This window comes from Oryctolagus cuniculus, chromosome 17 (genome assembly GCF_051225735.1).
Source record: "Oryctolagus cuniculus isolate XC-2025 breed Fujian yellow rabbit chromosome 17, ASM5122573v1, whole genome shotgun sequence".
NCBI lineage: Eukaryota > Metazoa > Chordata > Mammalia > Lagomorpha > Leporidae > Oryctolagus > Oryctolagus cuniculus.
This window is the reverse complement of record NC_142883.1, coordinates 70,375,308-70,382,624: the sequence shown is the minus strand read 5'-3', so window position 1 is coordinate 70,382,624 and position 7,317 is coordinate 70,375,308.

Genomic DNA, 7,317 nt, shown 5'->3' with positions numbered 1-7,317 from the left:
TCTCTCTCTCTCTCTCTCTCTCTCTCTAACCCTGCTTTTCAAATAAATAAATATTTAAAAATAAATCACCTACAAATTAATTAAAATAAAACAATTACTAGGGAAAAATATACTAGATGTATGAACCAGCAAGTCACAGAAGACAAATTGAAAATGGCCTGCAAAGACATGATAAGACAGTGATTTTCACTATTAATTATGGACATGCCAATTCAAACATAACTTTTCTGCATATCTAATTGGCAAATTATTTTTATAAAAAATGGGTAGCACTGTGGACTGGAACTGGTGTAAGAAAATTGGCAGATTGGGCTGGTGCCGTGGCTCACTAGGCGAATCCTCTGCCTTGCGAGGCCGGCACACCGGGTTCTAGTCCCGGTCGGGGCACCGGATTCTGTCCCGGTTGCCCCTCTTCCAGGCCAGCTCTCTGCTGTGGCCAGGGAGTGCAGTGGAGAATGGCCCAAGTGCTTGGGCCCTGCACCCCATGGGAGACCAGGAGAAGTACCTTGCTCCTGCCATCGGATCAGCATGGTGCACCGGCCACAGCACGCCGGCCACGGCAGCCATTGGAGGGTGAACCAATGGCAAAGGAAGACCTTTCTCTCTGTCTCTCTCTCTCACTGTCCACTTTGCCTGTCAAAAAAAAAAAAAAAAAAAGCCAGCACCGTGGCTCAGTAGGCGATTCCTCCACCTTGCGGCGCCGGCACACCGGGTTCTAGTCCCGGTCGCGGCACCGGATTCTGTCCTGGTTGCCCCTCTTCCAGGCCAGCTCTCTACTGTGGCCAGGGAGTGCAGTGGAGAATGGCCCAAGTGCTTGGGCCCTGCACCCCATGGGAGACCAGGAAAAGCACCTGGCTCCTGCCTTTGGATCAGTGCAGTGCGCCGGCCGCGGCGGCCATTGGAGGGTGAACCAACGGCAAAGGAAGACCTTTCTCTCTGTCTCTCTCTCACTATCCACTCTGCCTGTCAAAAAAAAATTAAAAAAAAATAAAAAAATAGAAAATTGGCAGATTTAAGAACAGTTCATTAAAAAATGTAAGAGCAACAGATGGGGATGCGCCAAGTTCTGCATAAAAATTTCCCTGAAATTATCATCTGACTCCTAAAATGCACACGTGTAGGGCATACTGCAAGAATCTCGATGGAGACTGTCGCTCCCCGTCTTCGTGGGGGAACGACACAGGACCCTGTGCTGTTCTTTCTGTCTGCTCGGCCCTCCCCGGGTTTGCTGCTGGTTCTTCCCGGGTTGGCTACTATCCCTTCCACCTCCGTGGAAGGGCAGTTCCCCCTGGCCGCATTCCCCACTTCCGCAGGGGAGCGGCACACCGCCGGCCGGCTCTTCTCGGGGGCTGCACGGGTTCCCTTAGATGTTCCCCATAGATGTTCCTGGTGCATGCCGTCTCTCTCCTCCTTTATAGTCCTCCTCCACCAATCCCAACTCGGCTGCCCACACGCCGAGTATGCTGCTCTCCAATCAGGAGCAAGTCCTACAGTTAATTGGTTGAACTGGAGGCAGCTGTGCGGAAGCTGTTTACTTCTCTCCCAGCGCCATATTGTGGGAGAGCAGATGCATAGAATAAGTCCTAATTCCAGTAACAGTCTAGTCCGGTTTGCTCCCCACAGAGACACTAGTCTTGTTTATGTGATCTCTTTGACTCTTAGTCCTATCATTATGATCAATTGTGAACAGAAATTGATCACTTGGACTAGTGAGATGGCATTGGTACATGCAACCTTGATGGTATTGAATTGGAATCCCCTGGCACGTTTCTAACTCTACCATTTGGGGCAAGTCCTATTGAGCATGTCCCAAACTGTACATCTCCTCCCTCTCTTATTCCCACTCTTATATTTAACAGGGATCACTTTTGAGTTAAGTTTCAACACTTAAGAATAATTGTGTATTAATTACAGAGTTCAACCAATAGTATTAAGTAGAACAAAAAGAACACTAAAAGTGATAAAGTATTAAGTTGTTCATCAACAGTCAGGGCAAGGGCTGATCAAGTAACCATTTCACATAGTGTCCATTTCACTTCAACAGGTTTCCTTTTTGGTGCTCGGTTAGTTGTCACCAATCAGGGAGAACATATGATACTAGTTATAGCATTAAATCACAATGTACAGCACATTAAGGACAGAGATCCTACATGAGGAGTAAGTGCACAGTGTATCCTGTTGTTGACTTAACAAATTGACACTCTTGTTTATGGTGTCAGTAATCACCCTAGGCTCTTGTCATGAGTTGCCAAGGCTATGGAGGCCTTTCGAGTTCACCGACTCTGATCATATTTAGACAAGGTCATAGTCAAAGTGGAAGTTGTCTTCTCCTGTCACAGAAAGGTACCTTCTTCTTTAATGACCTGTTCTTTCCACTGGGATCTCACTCACAGAAATCTTTCATTTAGGTCATTTTTTTTTTTTTTTTGCCAGAGTGTCTTGGCTTTCCATGCTTGAAATATTCTCATGGGCTTTTCAGCCAGATCCGCATGCCTTAAGGGCTGATTCTGAGGCCAGAGTGCTGTTTAGGACATCTGCCATTCTGAGTCTGCTGTGTATCCCACTTCCCATGTTGGATCGTTCTCTCCCTAATGCTGTAACTAGTACTTAAACAGTATTTTACACTTTGTGTTTCTGTGTGGGTGCAAACTGTTGAAAGCTTTACTTAATATATGCTAAATTGATCTTCTGTATATAAAGATAATTGAAAATGAATCTTTATGTGTATGGAAGGGGAGAGGGAGCGGGAGAGGGGAGGGTTGCAGGTGGGAGGGAAGCTATGGGGAGGGGGGAGCCATTGTAATCCATAAGCTGTACTTTGGAAATTTATATTCATTAAATAAAAGTTAAAAAATAAAAAAGCAACATCTGAAAAGGTGAGAAACAGAGAATTCAGCTACAGCTACCACTTGTGACAAAGATAAGAAAATTTAGAGCTTGAATTCCATCAAGTTAGACGGGTTGATTATCAGCTTGGATTTTCTATGGAAGGGCCATAAAACAAGAGTAAATACTTTGTCTCAAGGCTAAGGAGTTTCTATAAGAACAATAAAAACAAACAAACAAAATAAACCAAAACTATGAAAATATACTTCCACTGGCTCAAGGTGACTGGTCAACAATATATCTTCCTAATGGAACAAAATAACTCTCTTCAGAGAAAGTATATGGAGTCCACAGTCCCCATAACTAATTTTCTAGTATTTAGTATATGTGACAACAGCACAATCAAAATACTAAATATGTGAAAAATGTGACCCATAGTGAACTGAAAAAGCAGTCAAAAGAAACTTAAATAACCCAAAAACGGAAGTTAGCAACAATTTTAAGAGGGAAACTACAAAGATTAGTAAGTATGAAATTTTAAGTAAAAATGACCATTATGGGTGAGCAGATAGGGAAATTTCTGCAGAGAAGTAAAAATATTAGGCAGAACAAAATGGAAATGGTAGAACTGAAAAGTGAAATGTCTGGGACAAAAAAGCTCATGCCAGATGGACTTAGTAGAAGGGAATGGAAGAAGAGAGTGACCATGGGCCAGCGCCGTGGCTCAATAGGCTAATCCTCCACCTGTGGCACCGGCACACCAGGTTCTAGTCCCGGTCGGGGCACCGGATTCTGTCTTGGTTGCCCCTCTTCCAGGCCAGCTCTCTGCTGTGGCCCAGGAGTGCAGTGGAGGATGGCCCAAGTCCTTTGGGCTTGCACCTGCATGGGAGACCAGGATAAGCACCTGGCTCCTGGCATCGGATCAGCGCGATGCGCTGGCTGCAGTGTGCCAGCCGTGGCAGGCAGCCACTGGATGGTGAACCAACGGCAAAGGAAGACCTTTCTCTCTCTCTCTCTCAGTGTCCACTCTGCCTGTCAAAAAATTTAAAAAAAAAGAGAGAGTGACCATGAAGATAGGTCAATAGAAAATATCCTTCTTAATGACTATTTAATGAGTATTTCAATAGAAAATACTCTACTTAATGTTTTCTTTGAAAAATTAAAAAATTGTAGAGCCTCTGTAACTCCTAGAGTATTAGGCAAATGTGTGTAATAATTACTCCAATTCCATATGAATTCTAATATTGGCAAACATTCATTATAAGAGCTTTCAATTTACTTTTAATAATGGAATTTTGGTCAAATAATTTTATCGTTAACTATGGTATTTTTATTCCATTTTAATCCAGAGGATTAAAAACATTGTAAGGGAGGGAGAAGAGCTACAGTGGGAAGTATAATTATGCTCTTAAAACTGTATATATGAAAAACTTGAGGGGCCGGCACTGTGGCACAGTGGGTTAATGCCCTGGCCTGAAGCGCCAGCATCCCATATGGGTGCTGGTTCGAGTCCCGGCTGCTCCACTTTCAATCCAGCTCTCTGTTATGGCCTGGGAAAGCAGCAGAGGATGGGCCAAGTCCTTGGGCCCCTGCACCCACATGGGAGATTGGGAAGATGCTCCTGGCTCCTGGCTCCTGGCTTCAGATTGGCTCAGCTCTGGCCACTGCAGCCATCTGGGGAGTGAACCATCGGATGGAAGACCTCTCTCTCGCTCGCTCTCTCTCTCTGCCTCTCCTGTGTAACTCTTTCAAATAAATAAATAAATAAATCTTTAAAAAAATTTGAAATTTTTTCCCTTTATATATATATATGTACATATATATACACATACATATATACATATATATTCTAAAAGTAAAAATTTAAAGAATGAAATTACGGGGCCAGCACTGTGGCTTAGCAGGTAAAAACATTTTAAGGGAGGGAGAAGAGCTACAGTGGGAAGTATCATTATGCTCTTAAAACTGTATATATGAAAAACTTGAGGGGCCAGTGCTGTGGCACAGTGGGTTAACACCCTGGCCTGAAGCGTCAGCATCCCATATGAGTGCTGGTTTGAGTCCCAGCTGCTCCACTTCTGATCCAGCTCTCTGCTATGGTCTGGGAAAGTAGTAGAAGATGGCCCAAGTCCTTGGGCCCCTGCACCCACATGGGAGACCCAGAAGAATCCCCTGGTTCCTGGCCTTGGATTGGCTCAGCTCCAGCCATTGCAGCCATTGGGGGAGTGAACCAGTGGATGGAAGACTCTCTCTCTCTCTTTCTCTCTTTCTCTCTTTCTCTCTCTCCCCCTCTGCCTCTCTGTAACTCTTCCTTTCAAATAAATAAATGTCTTAAATTTTTTTAAAATTAAGCATGAAATTCACACAAATATAGTAAAGAAAAAAATTTTAAAGAGAATTTCAGTTTCCCTGTAGTGAATGGAGAATTAATGGGAGTGTTCCAAATAAATGGAGTGACAGCCTGCAGGCCCAGCATCCCTTTCCCAGTTGCTCCTCTTTCTTTCATAGTCATTCAGTCATTGATGACTTGTTTTATGGTTGTAAAGGAAATGACTATGAGATGTTTCTAGTCAGAATGATAGAAATGTTTTTCATGAGGGGAGGAGAAGGATAGAGGATATAAAGGCAATTGCTACCTAACGCCAATTAACCTTTCTGATGGCACTCCACCATCAAGGCCCTTTCCTCAGCCCCTCAATTCTTTTCCTCCTCCAACATATTTCTGTGTGACTTTACTATCGCTAAAATACCTCTGTCCACATACACACAACTAAAGGTGAATATACGGGACCCTTGGTAAAACTCAGTGGTCATTGAAATTTGTTCTGCCCATAGTCTCACATTTCACCTTCTACAACTTTCTTGGGGCCATCAGCTTCCTCACAAAAGCACTAGTGCCCCTACCTGCTCTGCTCATCAGGTGTCCACCGTGTACAATGTTTGAGTTCCAAATAAAATACACTCTTCCAAAGCTATTTGTTCAACCCCATTTCCTTGGAGAAGTCTACCCCATTACATCTCACATAGTCTCTTACGAGAAGGCCTGGAACTACTGTAAGATCCAGGCTTACCCAGAGGCCGCAGCTGCAGGGTGAATTGGGATCGGCTTGGCTGAGGCAGGCCTGCCTGCAGCTATTGGAGGGCTTTTCCCAGGAGCCTGTAGCATTGAAACTTCTTCCTGCCAAGTTCTCAAGATGTGACTCCTCTCCTGCCAGGAAGCACGTCCCCTGGAAACGTTCTCTACCACTAATCTGCATTCATCTGCACTTTCCCCAAGCCAGCCACTCTTCCCCTTCTGGCAATTTGAGATTCCTCTCTTTTAATATTTTTGCCAAGTTTCAGAAAAAGGCTTACTTTTTTTTTAAGAAAAATATTTCTTTCAACTTTTTTTCAAAGTATAAAATTAACTTAAGCTTATCTTGTAAATAATTAGAAAATTGATGAGGGCATAAAGCACTACTCCTCTCCCCCAGAGACAACTGATTTTAATTTTTTTAGTTAGTGATTCCCCTTGGGTTCAAATTCATTGGAAAGTATGATACCACTAAATATGTGAGTGCATTAGATTTCAGCAGACAATGACTTTGCATTCTGTGCGTTGAGCCCTATAGGAAGCCATTCCACTGAGAAGAATGAGGGACACACATTAGCCACCCCATTTGTGGGGGGTACTTTCCAAGCCCCTCACCTCAAGTGGATCCCTGAAGCTGCAGATAGCAACAATGTATACTAATGATCTTCAAAAAGTTCATGAAAAATGCCTATTATCAACAATCTGTGCATGGATTTCAAATTTTTGCATCATAGTAAGCTTATTTTTTAATTCCATTTCTACAATCTCTTTGAAGTACCTTCATATGTACTATTTTTTTCTCATGCATACATACCGGCAATAGTTTAATTTATAAATTAGGCACAGTGATATTAACAACATAACGTAGATCTTAGCAACTTCATAAGATGATTTTTTTCTTTCCTGATTAAACTGAGAGTTTTCACCTTTTACTGAAATAAGCAGTCTGAGGCTCCTGAGTTCTAAAGCAAAAGATGACATTTATGTTTGAAGAGCAAGGAAGAACCAAGATTTTTCTAAATGATGATTTCCCACTCAGAAAATCCAACATGAGTCACTTCCCTGGTAGCCTATGGTTTCATCATTCTTGCTTGGCAGTGGTCCATATCTGTGGTGGCTAAAGCATATACGACGGAGGAGCCCACGTTTTAGAAAAATAATAATGAATTACAAATACAGATGAGGTTAAAATATGACTATACTTTTATATAAGGGCGTGGGAAATTGGAATACATTGTGATTTTAAAAGAAAAATGCTGTAATATCAATGAATAAAGTTCAGTCTCACCAATGAAGGCGAGTACCATCGAATCTGTTAAGGGCCCTAATGGAACAAGGAGGCAGAGGAAGATGAATTTGTTGCTGTTTGAACTGGACACCCCCTCTTCTCCTGCACTTGGGAGTTAGTTTTCAGGTTG